Below are 13,395 nucleotides of genomic sequence, written 5' to 3'. Positions count from 1 at the left end.
AAACGGACCGTCACACTGACACAAAAGGCCCGCGAAAAATACGAGACTGACATTGAAGCGCACCGCGCTAAATTAGAGTTGGCCTGGAACACTACCACACTTGGGATACGCAATGTCGCCGCCGCTGGCAATTCCGTACAACAGCTTGAGCAGGCAATAACTCAATTAAAGATAGACCACTTATGCTACCAAGAGCTGTCAGAGGCATACGTCACTTACCTGGCCAGGGCTAATACCGGTGAAAGCCTGCATGAAAGGGACTTACAGCACAATACTGACTCGACACGTGATAGCCGCGTGCGAACCGCCATCGCAGACGCCCAAAGCGAGAGAAAAGAGCTCCTCCTGGAGACCGCATCGCAGCGCTCGAGCACATCCAGGCACTCATCAAGGTCAGCGAGATCAGCACAATCTCACGTGTCTAGCGCAAGCACAAACGCCACCAAGGCGCGAGCCACCGCAGAGGCCGCATGTGCCAGGGCCGCATACACTCAGAAAGAGGCAGCCATGAAACTAGAAAGGGCCCGCATAGAAGAGGAGGAGCAGACAGCCGCTGCCACCGCCGCTGCAGCCACTGCCACCGCTGCACGGAAAAAGACAGAGGTGGACGTTAGCCTAGAGGCCCTAAATCAAAAAAGAGAAGCTCTGCCGCTATAGCCCAAGCCGAAGTCCTAGAAGCAGCCGCGCAACAGGATGGCGGGGAGCAACCGTACGGACGGTTTGCCTCAGAGGATCCAGCCCGACGCACTGAAGACTACGTAAGGAGCCTCTTCAGTGTAAACACCAGCGCACCATCTCAACACGGATGGAGCGACTCCACAGATACCGAAGACCTGCTAGGCCCACGAGGAGAAGATGCCGTTCCTGCAATGGCACATGCTGCCTGGGACAGCCACAGCCACAAGAGTGATCCACACGCCAGCGCGCACACGGATGCACCACAACAGGCTCGCAATCCAGGTACACCCACGCGGGAGAAAACAGCCCCTCACACTGGCCAGCAGCCATCACGCGTCCACGCCAAGAAAGAGGCGACCGCACAGACCGTCCCAGCAACCACCTCGGAACGGGACAAACGCGCCGATGTCTCAGGTCTGACAGACATAGCCAAGTACATGATCCGGCGCGACTTGGTGCACGCAGGACTCATCAGCTTCGACGACCGCCCTGAGAACTACCGGACGTGGAAGTTCACGTTCAAAGACGCAATCGACAGCTTGGACTTCTCAGCAAGGGAAGAGCTCAACCTGTTAGTCAAGTTCCTGGGGAACGTATCCAGGGAGCAAGCGCAGAGACTTCGGACGGCAAACGCGCATCAACCCCAAGTAGGTCTTGACCTAGTGTGGGAAAGGCTAGAAGAGTCCTATGGCAGCACCGAAGCAGTCGAAGATTCACTCTTCAAAAGAATCGAGAGCTTCCCCAAGATCACAACTAAAGACTACTCGAAGTTACGAGATCTTGGAGACCTGCTGCAAGAACTGGAGTTCGCAAGGAAAGACCATTCCTTAATGGGTCTCAACACCCTAGATTCAGCTCGTGGAGTGAGACCCATCCTGGAGAAGCTACCCTTCAACCTCCAAGAAAGGTGGCTTTCACAAGGTTCCAAATACAAAAGGGAGAAGCAGGTTGTCTACCCCCCATTCTCAGTTTTCTTGAGCTTCATTCGCGAAGCAGCAAAGACAAGGAACGATCCCAGCTTCATCTTAGGGGCGCAAACCACATCCAGCGCCAGCCACCCGAGGAACGAAAGGTCAACAGCAAGGTACAAGGATTCCAGAACACCCATCTCGGTCCACAGGACGGACGTGCCCCCTACGACCCACGCGAGTCCCAGCCAGACGGCCGACAGGGACAAAAAACCAAGGGACCTTAACAAAGAATGCCCTATCCACAAAAAGCCGCATCCACTTAACAAGTGCTTCGGATTCAGGATGAAACCCATAGAGGAGCGAAAGAACCTACTCAGGGAATGGGGAGCCTGTTTCAAATGTTGTGCTTCCACAACTCATTTATTCAAGGACTGCAAAGAAGCTATGAAATGCACAGAGTGCGATAGCGACAGGCACATAGCCGCTCTACACCCGGAAGCTATGAAGCCCAAAGCAAGCAAAGCCCCTAACCATCCGACAAAGCAGGGCGGGGAGGAAGAAGTGGGAGACACACCCCCCCCCGACGTCAGTAGCATCCAAATGCACAGAAGTATGCGGAGAAGGAAACGACGGTAGATCTTGCTCTAAAATATGTCTGGTAGCAGTGCACCCAGAGGGACAACCCCAAAGAGCCAAACGGATGTATGCAATCATCGACGACCAGAGCAACCGATCGCTGGTCAGGTCAGAATTCTTCGATATGTTCAACATACAAGACAGTACTTCTCCTTACACTCTCAGAACGTGCGCAGGGCGAATGGAGACTACAGGGAGAAGAGTGAATGGCTACACCATATGCTCAATAGACGGCAAAGTGAGCATGCCCCTTCCCACACTCATCGAGTGCAATCACATGGCAGAAGATAGGACTGAGATCCCCACGCCAGACGTGGCGCGACACCATCTCCATCTAAAAACCATTGCCGATCATATCCCACCACTAGACGAAGATGCCCAGATCCTGCTGCTACTTGGCAGAGACATCATGAGAGCACACAAGATCTGTGAACAGCGAAATGGGGACCACAACGGCCCAAGCGCTCAAAGGCTCGATCTAGGATGGGTGGTAGTGGGAGAAGTATGCATAGACAGGATACGAGGACCCGACAACGTAGGCGCCCTACGGACGAACTTGTTGGAGAACGGTCGTATGTCCCACTTCAAACCTTGTCCGAACCACTTTCAGGTCCACGAGAAGCTCGAGACCAAAAGGAACTATGGCGACGCGCCTGTGGCAAGAAAATACCCCAACAACCTAGGGAGTACAGTGTTCCAGACCACAAAGGACGACGACAAACAGGCGCCATCAATGGAAGACAAAGAATTCTTGAGGTTAATGGATAAGGAGCTCTTCAAGGACGAATTGGGCAGTTGGGTGGCCCCACTACCTTTCCACTCGCCAAGAAGACGCCTCCCAAACAACAGAGACCATGCTATGTCTAGGCTCGCTTCGCTCCGCCGTAACCTACAAAGGAAACCGGAGACCAAGGAACACTTTGTGGCCTTCATGCAAAAAATCTTCCACAGTGGCCATGCAGAGTCGGCGCCCCCACTGAAAGAAGGCGAAGAATGCTGGTACCTCCCGTCGTTTGGCGTCTACCACCCCCAGAAACCTGGCCAAATCCGAGTGGTATTCGACTCCAGCGCTCAGCATCAGGGAGTCTCCCTAAACGATGTTCTCCTCACCGGGCCGGATCTGACAAACAGTCTTCTGGGAGTGCTGATCTGCTTCCGCAAGGAACCTATCGCCGTAACCGCAGACATTCAACAGATGTTCCACTGCTTCCTTGTGCGAGAAGACAACCGTAACTACCTAAGATTCCTGTGGTACCAAGATGACGACATAGAAAAAGAAATCACGGAATACCGCATGAAAGTACATGTCTTCGGGAACAGCCCATCACCTGCAGTGGCAGCCTACGGCCTCAGAAGAACGGCCCAAGACGGAGAAGCAGAGTTCGGGAAAGACGCCAGGAGCTTCGTCGAAAGAGACTTCTATGTGGACGACGGATTAAAATCAGTTCCCACCGAAGAAGAAGCCGTAGATCTACTCAAGAGGACACAAAAGATGTTAGCAAAGGCCAACCTAAGGTTGCACAAAATAGCTTCCAACAGTGCCACAGTGATGAAGGCGTTCCACGCAGATGATCAAGCACCAGATCTCAAGAATTTGGATCTGGGGACCGACACGCCTCCCATACAGCGGAGCCTGGGGATAAGCTGGAATCTTAAAACAGACACTTTTACGTTCCAGGTAGCCATCGAAGAAAAACCCTTCACACGTCGCGGAGTCCTGTCCACCGTTAACAGTCTCTACGACCCGCTAGGATTCGTGGCTCCTGTCACTATACAAGGGAAGTCTCTCCTCAGAGAAATGTCCTTCGAAAAACAGGAATGGGACACCCCACTACCTCCAGAAAAACGGAAAGAGTGGGAAAACGTGGAAACACTCCTTGAAGGCCCTCGAGCAACTTCAAATCCCACGCCCCTATTCACCTATATCTCTCACCGCCGCACACAGCAAAGAGCTTTGCGTGTTCTCAGATGCCTCCACCAAAGCTATAGCAGCGGTGGCCTACCTAAAAACCACGGACGTGGATGGAAGTTGCCACATCAGGTTCATCCTTGGCAAAGCTAAGCTGGCGCCACAACCCGACCATACTATACCCAGACTAGAGCTGTGTGGTGCAGTGTTAGCAGTAGAACTGGCGGAGCTTATCGAGAATGAGATGGACAGCAAACCAGATGCCGTCAAACTCTACACAGATAGCAAGGTGGTACTGGGATACATATACAACAAGAAAAGGAGATTCTACGTATACGTAGCTAACCGTGTAGAAAGAATCAGGAAATCAACTCAACCAGAACAATGGCACCACGTGCCCACAGATCAAAATCCCGCAGATCATGCCACCAGATCAGTACCCGCATCTCAACTGCAGAATACGTCGTGGCTCACAGGACCAACGTTTCTTGCGCAGCCTGCGGAAACGCTACCAACCCCAGTTGGCGATTTTGAACTCGTGGATCCCGAAAAGGATACGGAGATAAGGCCCCCACAAGTATCTGTGGTACTCACCAATGTATCGCACAAAAACGCTTTCGGATCACACCAATTCCAACGCTTCTCAAGATGGACGGCCCTTCTGCGAGCAGTAGCCCATCTCGGGCATATAGCCTCCACCTTCCGCCAGACACCAGATGGTAAAACTACCGGCTGCCACGACTGGCACATCTGCAAAGAGCTGCGCACCGTAGAGGAAATTACAAAGGCTAAGGAAACTGTTCTCGGTCATGTTCAAAGAGAAACGTATGCGGAAGAGATCAATTGCATTCGCGGAAAGAAGAGTGTTCACAAAAACAGTCCACTTTGGAAGTTGAATCCCTTCATCGACAACGACGGCCTCATAAGAGTAGGAGGCCGCCCCAATAAGACCCATTACAGAGACTATCCTTCTAATGTCCAAATCAGACTGTGATGGGGAAAAACTGGTTACCAGTGCCGTGGACTTTTAAGAGACATTGTGGTGCATCAAGCTAACCAAGAGCTACGCACCCACCTGGCTTCCCTTGCTGGAAGGCATGGCCAAAGGACTTTGATGCCAGTGGTACCAGCCGGTATCACATTGCTATGGAAATATGGACCTCTGCAGTATGTTGTTATGTTGTATGTATTGCACATATGTTCCACATAGCTTGCCATATAGTGGTATCTACAGATACCAGACGGGGAGTGTTATGGAACAAGAGCCACATTTCTGACTCACCCCCCTCTCTCCTTTGCAGCTTCTGCCTGTCAGATATTATTCCCAGCTGCATGGAGTCTGCAGACACATACTGTGCCTGTGTGGCTTGCAACAATGTTGCATTCCTTGCCTGCGAGCATGGAATCAGTGAGCTGCTACAGCAGTTTCTGAGATCCTCACCAGAATGGGCTAGTCTGCCCCCCTCCTGTTTGTTCAGACGTGGTCTGCCCCTAGACTATTCCTTTGCCCACACCGCACCTCACTTCCTTTTCAACCCTGGAGACAGTGAGTAAAGAACCTTTCTCTGTTTATCCCCCTTGGTGAGGCCATCTCTTTTTACCGGTTTCTAACTAATAATCACCACTACACACCATCTACAAGTATCTGTACCCTGCTACCTTTTCCCAATAAAGTGGAGGAAATATTACAGGACTTGGAGTGATTTAAAAGGGAACTGTGTTAATGCTATCGGGAGCCATTCATACCAACGTGCTTCAGAATAGTATTATTAAAACACTTTTGGGATCCCACCTTTGGTCTCACATGAGGTTATTCACCTCCAATACATCATCAGCAATGACAAGTACTGATTAACAAAGGTAATGCACTATTGTGGCACTCTCACTATCTTAGCGCCATTAATGTTCTTTTTTTCACCAGTTTCCTACATATCTCCTAACAGCAGCAAGATGCACAATAGTGCTTCAACGGGAGCAGACGGACATGCCATCTCTTCAAATTTTCCTAGAAAAAGTGAGATGTTCTAGAGATTGAAAAACTCACTGCAATGTTAAATAGCCCCATGGCTAAGTTTGAAAGGATCTGATTCCCATGGGTAAGAGGCTGCCCTGAAGATATTTTATCCATGCAGGATATATACGAGTTTAGTAATGTAAAAGAGGCAGGTCCCCTGAGACCCTGATTTTATCGATTTGTTGATACATACAGTATTAGATATTTGAATGTAAGTACTCTTGTCCCCTTCCCCCTCCACATTATATTATTTTATTCATTTATTTCATTTGTTTAACCCCTGCCCGTTTTCTTATTTCTGTACCCCACCCCTCTTATCACAATTTAACAAATAAATAAAAATTAGTTTGGAAACAAAAAACATGACGCTGTGGTTTGTGTCACATGTGCACGCAAAGACCAAAGTCCAAGAGCCGCTATATTTGTGTTGATACCTGTATACCATGCAGATTACAGGGCAATAACACTAAACATTACGCAGAATGTGCACAGGGAAGGGCTATTATCTGATAAGCCCCGACGCCCTGTCATATACCTCTCTTTTAGAAACACGAGGGAATCTATTCAGATTTTGTATTTCATTATCTGTAGTCTAATAGTGTTAGATGTAGTGATCCATTTGTCATTTACCTGATTGTTTCCTGTGCACTGAGATATACGAATCTAACACTGCACATTCTTTGGAGATCTGGATACTGGGATCGTTTACAGCTCGGGATGTAGAGATGAGTGCCCTAAAATGCATTAAAAGTGCATTTGTAAATATACGAGATATTTATTTATAAAATATTGCACTAGGAAAGAATACCTCTTGTTTTCAAAAAAATAATGGGCACAATTTTTTTTTGTAGACAGAGGATGAGACACGCACTCAATATCAATGGTAATAGAGGTGGGGTACTTAGCTGCCGGTGCGCTGGTCCTGGGGAGCTCCTGTAGTCCCAAATGTTCCAGTACAAAGAACGCTGACGTCATCATGGGGGAGTGTTCAGTCTGGGGAGAGGTGTGGCTGTGGCTGCAGTCCTCCAAGGCAGCTCTATGCTGTATTGCCAGGGATTTAGACCTAGATGACTGACGTCACTAGGGGGCGCCATATGGTAGCTCTGATGTCATCAGGTGGGCGTCAACATCCTGGTTATGTGGCAGAATGGGGAGGGGTGAGTATCAGGGGGGGTGGTATATATTTTGACTGTTTTCATGTGTTTGGTAGCCTTCACCTTGAGAAAGGCAGTATTTGACTGCCGAAACATTGGACTTTATGGCATATTAAACCTCCTTTTGAGTAAGACCGTGTGCCTGCTTCTTCTTCTTTGTACTGGCACAATTTTTTTTTTTGACCAGAACATTACAAGTTACAGTTACAAACATGTTTAAAGTAGGTGTCATGTACGGCATACCTGTGAGCATGTGACCTGCATACTGGACAAGGTCACAAGCTGTCCCACTTTTCACCATCACAAAGGTCCCTCAAATGAACAATATCTGCCCTCAATCCGTTCCTATATACCATTTGTCACGAATAGCACACAAGTGAGCACATGACTAGTTATGCAACCAGGGTTAATACACACGGCTACTCAAGCCAACTCACCCTTCATCTGCGCAAGGTACTTTCAATGAGTTAATATTAACCCCTTACTCAATTTAAATCATGTCTTTCCACTGACACCACCCGAGAAATATGCCAAATATGTAACTTAATATATTTGCCAGGGTCTAAGCTCCCTGTTTTATTATAGAAAAAACTATGCACTTAACATACAAAAATCTGTTGTAGCAAAATGTGTCCAAAAATGTACATCTCTCCAGAGCGTGCAACAATTCATGCAGAGCCCCAAAGCATTACTTATTAAAGAATTGTTTAATATATATAAAAATATGCTACAGATTATAGAAAAAAGATCATTACAATAAGATACAGTTACAATAAATGCAAAAGAGTTTATTAAAATAACAGGATAAAATATTAATCAGAAATCCCTGAACATTACATTACCATATGTCAAAGATTTTCCCCCCATAGAGGTCACTGGTGTAGAAATATGAAAATTCACGTGTTGGGTCCAAAACACACCACTGTTGAATATTGATTTCAAAATTCCAGGGCATGTGCTATATACATTCTCTGCCCATTGAAACCACATAAGCCCACCCTTGTCGTAAATCAGTGGCTAGACTGACGGTTTTACGACCGATAGAAAAAAACACAAAAAAAATGCATTTAAATCTTTGCTTCAATAAATAAAAACACACTCATACCTTCCTTTCCCTAATACTTAGGCACACGTGAGTTGTATTAATAGATTTAGGCGATTATGATGGACGTAACGGGACTAATTATTACCGTCTTCTAAATTTGAGTGACAAATGGATATCTGTCTTTGGATACCTTCTAGACTTTACGTGTCTGCTCTCACTGCATGCGTCTCCTTGCAACGATTACAGATATCTGAAAGTTATACTTTAGAATCAAGGTTATCACCGGATATGAAAAGAAAAAAAAGACAGCACACGACCTCTTATAGTGTAACAATCTATAATTATGATGAAACAATATGTGGTGGTAAAATATGCACATACAGAAAAAATCAATTAGTTAGGCAGGGCAAGTTTTGGGTACATGTTACCGCTCAGATGTTCAACTAATCCACTCAGCATGCGGCAGCTTTCTTCATGGATTTCTACTGCAGACATTGCTGTATAAGGCTGTCCAGAGTTCAGATGTAGACACTCGGCGCTGGAACACGTCCACAGGGTAGTGGGGTCACAGACGTGAATTAGAGGATAAACAGGCGGTTCAACTGAACAAACTAACCCAAACTGCTGGCTCTGGGATACAGACCCACGGTGTAAGCCACAGCTCCACGGCACTACAAGGCGATATGCTAACATCACCGGGTTATGGCACACTAGGCGAACAAGTCGTGCTGGCTCAGCAAAGTACCGCAAGCTAACTGGACAAGCTTCAAGCAGTGTAAGGGGATTAAAGCAATTTGCCAAATAACAATACTCCTATGCATTTTGTTGAGCTGGTCAACTTCTTCAGGGATAGTTATTAGTAAGGTATTTAAACCCCAGGTCGATTTGTGATTGGCTGTTCAGGGGGTATTAATCAGCAAATCGCAACTTCAAGACAACAAACACACAGATGTATACATAATTAACTAGTGTTACATACAAACAAAGTTACAATTTAATAACAAAACATTTAAGAATATTTGAAAGTTAAGTATAACATCAAAAAAGTGCATCACAACTTTTCTTTAAACAAGTTGCTGAAATAAAATAAACATAATGTTAGCAACAAAAAAAGTATTTGTGCAAAGCTTGTAGAGTGACTTAGAAAGTGAGACCAGGCTAATTACAAGTAACAGTGATTGGAGAGTTATATTAATTAAAATATATGTAACGGGTATTCCCCCACCCAATCGCAGATTCTACTGTGTGAGTGCAGGAAACATATATTGTTACTCAGGTGTGGTGCATTACCTGTTGGCTCACAGGAGGGCTGAGCTTCCGCCACGGGGAACCTGGGGTAATTATACTAGGGGTGATCACTTACAACATCTTCTCGGTACAGCGCCTCCACCTGCGATGGCTCCCACCAGAGGGGGAGTGGTTCCTCGCAGGACAATCAATAATACCATACACAGTGCTTTATATAACGAAGGACTTTACTAACGAATAATAATGATAACCTGTGTCTCTCTCACGGTGAGACACTAACAGTGACGTCTCGCAGGACGATTCCCAAACACTAGGTGATCCCACCCAGTGTCCCAAGAACCCCACCCAATGTCCCGTACTCCTACAGAGATAGTCAATGGGTGACTGCGCAGTCACTAAGAACCTATAGGCCTGTTGGTGCACATGTGATGGTATAATACCTGCCGAGCACTCCTGTACTCGGGTCAGCAACAATCTTCTCAAAGGGTCAGACGTGTGATGGATCCGTCTGATCCTCCAACCGAACTCCTGGCACGTGCGAACCGCTTCACAGGAACCGCAGCGTCTGCTGTGTCCCTGTCTAATCTAAATGGTACTAACGTGACAGGAACCCTAACCTAGGGCCTGTCCCTGTAGTACAGCAACCTGTAGTGGCTTGGGGAACTCCTAGGGCCTGCAGGGGTAATGACCTGTCTCACTCCCCCAACTACCCAAGTCCCTTCGGTAAGTGATCTGGAATGGACTAGAGTACTCTTCCATGCAGTACTTGGGCGTCTACCTACTGTTGGCTAGCCTAGTGCAGATCCTCTCCAGAATTCCTGCTCTCAGTTACCAGTTTATCCCTTCAGGCATCCTACCCCTAGCGCTACCTCAAGGTGACTAGAACAGCTATAGCCCTTCTCCAGACCCACTACTCTCTGACTAGTCCCAGCGCCTACAGCAGCAAGCTGTAGCTCACTTTTGACTGCAGCCAACGTGCTACGCAACAAGGTGCCTGCCTGTCAGACCTCACAGCACTGACAGCCGTGACTCTGACAATGCAGCACTACACTAAGGGCAGCGTCCCTATCTTGGGCCTCCCTCAGCAATTACCCACTAACCTAGTGGGGAGTTGGGGCCTACCTGGGGTGTAGGTACCTATATGGGGCAGAAGCTGCACTCGCTCCCCGCACCCTACTTCCCTACAGCTCCCTGACTCCAACTCTATGTAACCTTCCTTTCCCCAGCTCCCACTAATGTAAGTGGCAGGGTCCCTAACCCGAGGGCTGCCCCTGGCAACACTCACCTTACTGGGGAGCTGAGCTATCTCGAGCCCTGGGGGTGCTGGCCTAGTACAGGGAGTCCCTGACTCCTGTACCCTACCTCCTTCCCTGGGCTGCTCCGGTCTCTGACTAATCTAACGTGCTCCAAGCCCGCCAAATGTATCTCTTTTCCCAGGGGTCTCCTAAGCCCTATTGGCTCCCTGGTGTCACATGGGGCTCGCAAAGGCTCTGGGGATATGTAGTCCCAGCTCAGAGCCTTCCCTGGTAGGCTAGGGGTTCGCGGGCTTTTCCCTACCTTCACTGCGCTTGCGCAAGCTTTCCCGGGCTGCCTCGACCTTCCCTCAGCTTTCCCTGCTCTCGCGCGATCTATCCCTGTCTCGGGGGCTGTCCCTGCGCCTACGCGTCCCTGCGCATGCGCAACAGTGTCCTCAATGGCGGCGCCCTGCTTGTCCGGCCGCCGGGACCTTAGAGACGCGATCGCGGCCTTAGCAACCGCCCGATCGCGTCCCTGTCTACCGGCCGCAGGCAGGAGAAGCCGCGCTGCTCCCTGCTCCAGCCCCCACCCTTGGAAGCAGCCGTCGGGTCTGTCGGCACCCGCGACCGAGCTGCACAAGGGGAGGGGGGTCTCCAGGAGCCACGGGAGCTCCAGGCTACACTCTCCCCCTGGTGAAACTCCAACGACCTCGCTTGGATGGCAGACATAACCTGGTACACAGTTATACAATGAAAATGCAGGGCATATGTACAACCTATCACTGGTGACTTTAGACATCAGGTTACAATACAGTTCACATACCATACCCGAGGCCAGCTGAGCGTCAGCTGTTTGCTGAGACCATTCGTGGGGTGCCCCTAACTGATCAAGTGGGGGTACCTCACTTTTGCGTCCGTGAGCCTCCCCCAGAAAAATTTCTTGAAGAGCACACCGGAGGGCAACAGTCACTGGTTCCTCGCTACTTCCTCCCCCTGGTGGAAGGAGTAGCACCATGTCTCTGAAGCAGACCTTTACCCGGTCACCCGCGGCATGGATGCGGTAGACCAGGCGGCCAGGACCTTTTCCGCGGTCCACTACTTGGCGAATGGCACGCTCCCTTTTGGGCTTAAGGGAGGCAATTTTTACTAAATCCCTCGCCACACAGTCCTTGTCCCTACGTACTTGCGAGGCTTCCGCTGGGAAGCGAGCAATGGACAATGTCTCTTTCCTCAAAGTCTCTGTTTCACCTGGCAGGGGGTAAAGGGTAGATACCTTACCACTGTGGTGATTCACGGTAGCCAACAGGTCCTCGGGGACGCTGTCAGTTCCCACCTCGGCTGTATCGGGACCTGTCCCCGGCACTTCTGGGACAGTCCACTTACTGGCTTGAAACTCGGGAGCGTTGGATCCCGGTCCTGGGACCATTTGAGTCGGAGCGCACGGGCTCACACTCGGTTCAGGAGCCGTAACTCTGACCTTTTTCACGGCCACCTCCATCGGAGCCTGTGGGGGGCAAGGGGGTTCCTTACCACTCTGCTGGCTTGCAATGGTTTTCTCTTCTTCTGGAACACTGTCAGGTATCTGCGGTGCTTCACCTGACACCACGACAGAGCTGACTGTTCTCTTCAACTGAACGGTAGGTGGTAGATACTGGTCCACTCGCATGGCGGAACAGCTTTCTTCTAGGGGGAACACCTCCCCCAGTGATTCCTCTGTCTCACTGCTGGGGTGGTTCGCCGGCAGGCGCATCGCCACCGATGGTTCGTCCTTTTCCGTAGCTGGCTGGGCCTCAGTCCTTCCCTCTTGGTTGTAACGGGGGACTAGGGCAGCCTTGTCTGTCAGCTCCTCCACCTCCGTGGTTGAGGTAGAGCAAGTAACAGCATCTTCATCTCTGTGTTCTGCCATCTGAGATTCCTGCTTGGGATCTGGGACTGTAGACTGCAGCAGCACAGGCTTTAGAAACTGTGCTCCGCAACAAGCACACTTGGGACCCCAGGTCGGTTTGCCACCTGGGAAGTCACACTGGTCACAAACACATCTTATGCACCCGTCATCAGCCACCACTGCCAACCGCCATTCTATTGGTAGCCTAAAGGGGTTAAAGTCCATACCACCAGATAGCTTCAAATCCTTTTGTAGACACGGGCACAGAAGAAAGGGTATTTTTCCTCCTTTTGTCCGCCATGCCCCATACAACTGCGGGTGTGTTTCTCTACAATCTGTACTGTCTTTAGTGGGAACAGCGGTTGCTGATCGCTGTTCACTGAGCTTGCTCCCCCTGGTGGACTGTAGCAGCACGGGTTGCAGGGTCGGCGCCCTGCAGCAGACACATAAGCGTCCCCAGGCCAATTTACAACATGGGCAGTCACCCTGGTTACAGAAACATTCCAGGCACCCATCCTCGTTCGCGTCGTCCAACCGCCCCTTTATCAGGCACGTCAAAACATCAAAGTTCATACTACCCAACGGACTCAACGCTTCTGTCATACACGGGCACACCAAAAAGGATACGCACCCGGCTTTAGTCGGCCAGAGTCCATATAACGGTGAGCAATTTTCTTTGC

General features: G+C 49.4%; 1 long non-coding RNA gene across 1 annotated transcript in view; it reads right to left on the bottom strand.

The window, feature by feature from the left end:
* Positions 1–7,188, bottom strand: part of LOC142494443 (uncharacterized) — a 30,461-nt gene extending 23,273 nt beyond the window's left edge. Inside the window, exons 1-2 of the long non-coding RNA XR_012801442.1 lie at positions 7,050–7,188; positions 6,779–6,882 (exon numbers count right to left, since the gene is read on the bottom strand). This is a non-coding gene — a long non-coding RNA (uncharacterized LOC142494443). The remainder of the gene's footprint in view (positions 1–6,778; positions 6,883–7,049) is intronic.
* Positions 7,189–13,395: the final 6,207 nt, after the last annotated feature.

This window comes from Ascaphus truei, chromosome 5 (genome assembly GCF_040206685.1).
Source record: "Ascaphus truei isolate aAscTru1 chromosome 5, aAscTru1.hap1, whole genome shotgun sequence".
In the NCBI taxonomy this organism is placed as follows: Eukaryota; Metazoa; Chordata; class Amphibia; order Anura; family Ascaphidae; genus Ascaphus; species Ascaphus truei.
This window is presented reverse-complemented; position numbering and strand designations above follow the sequence as displayed.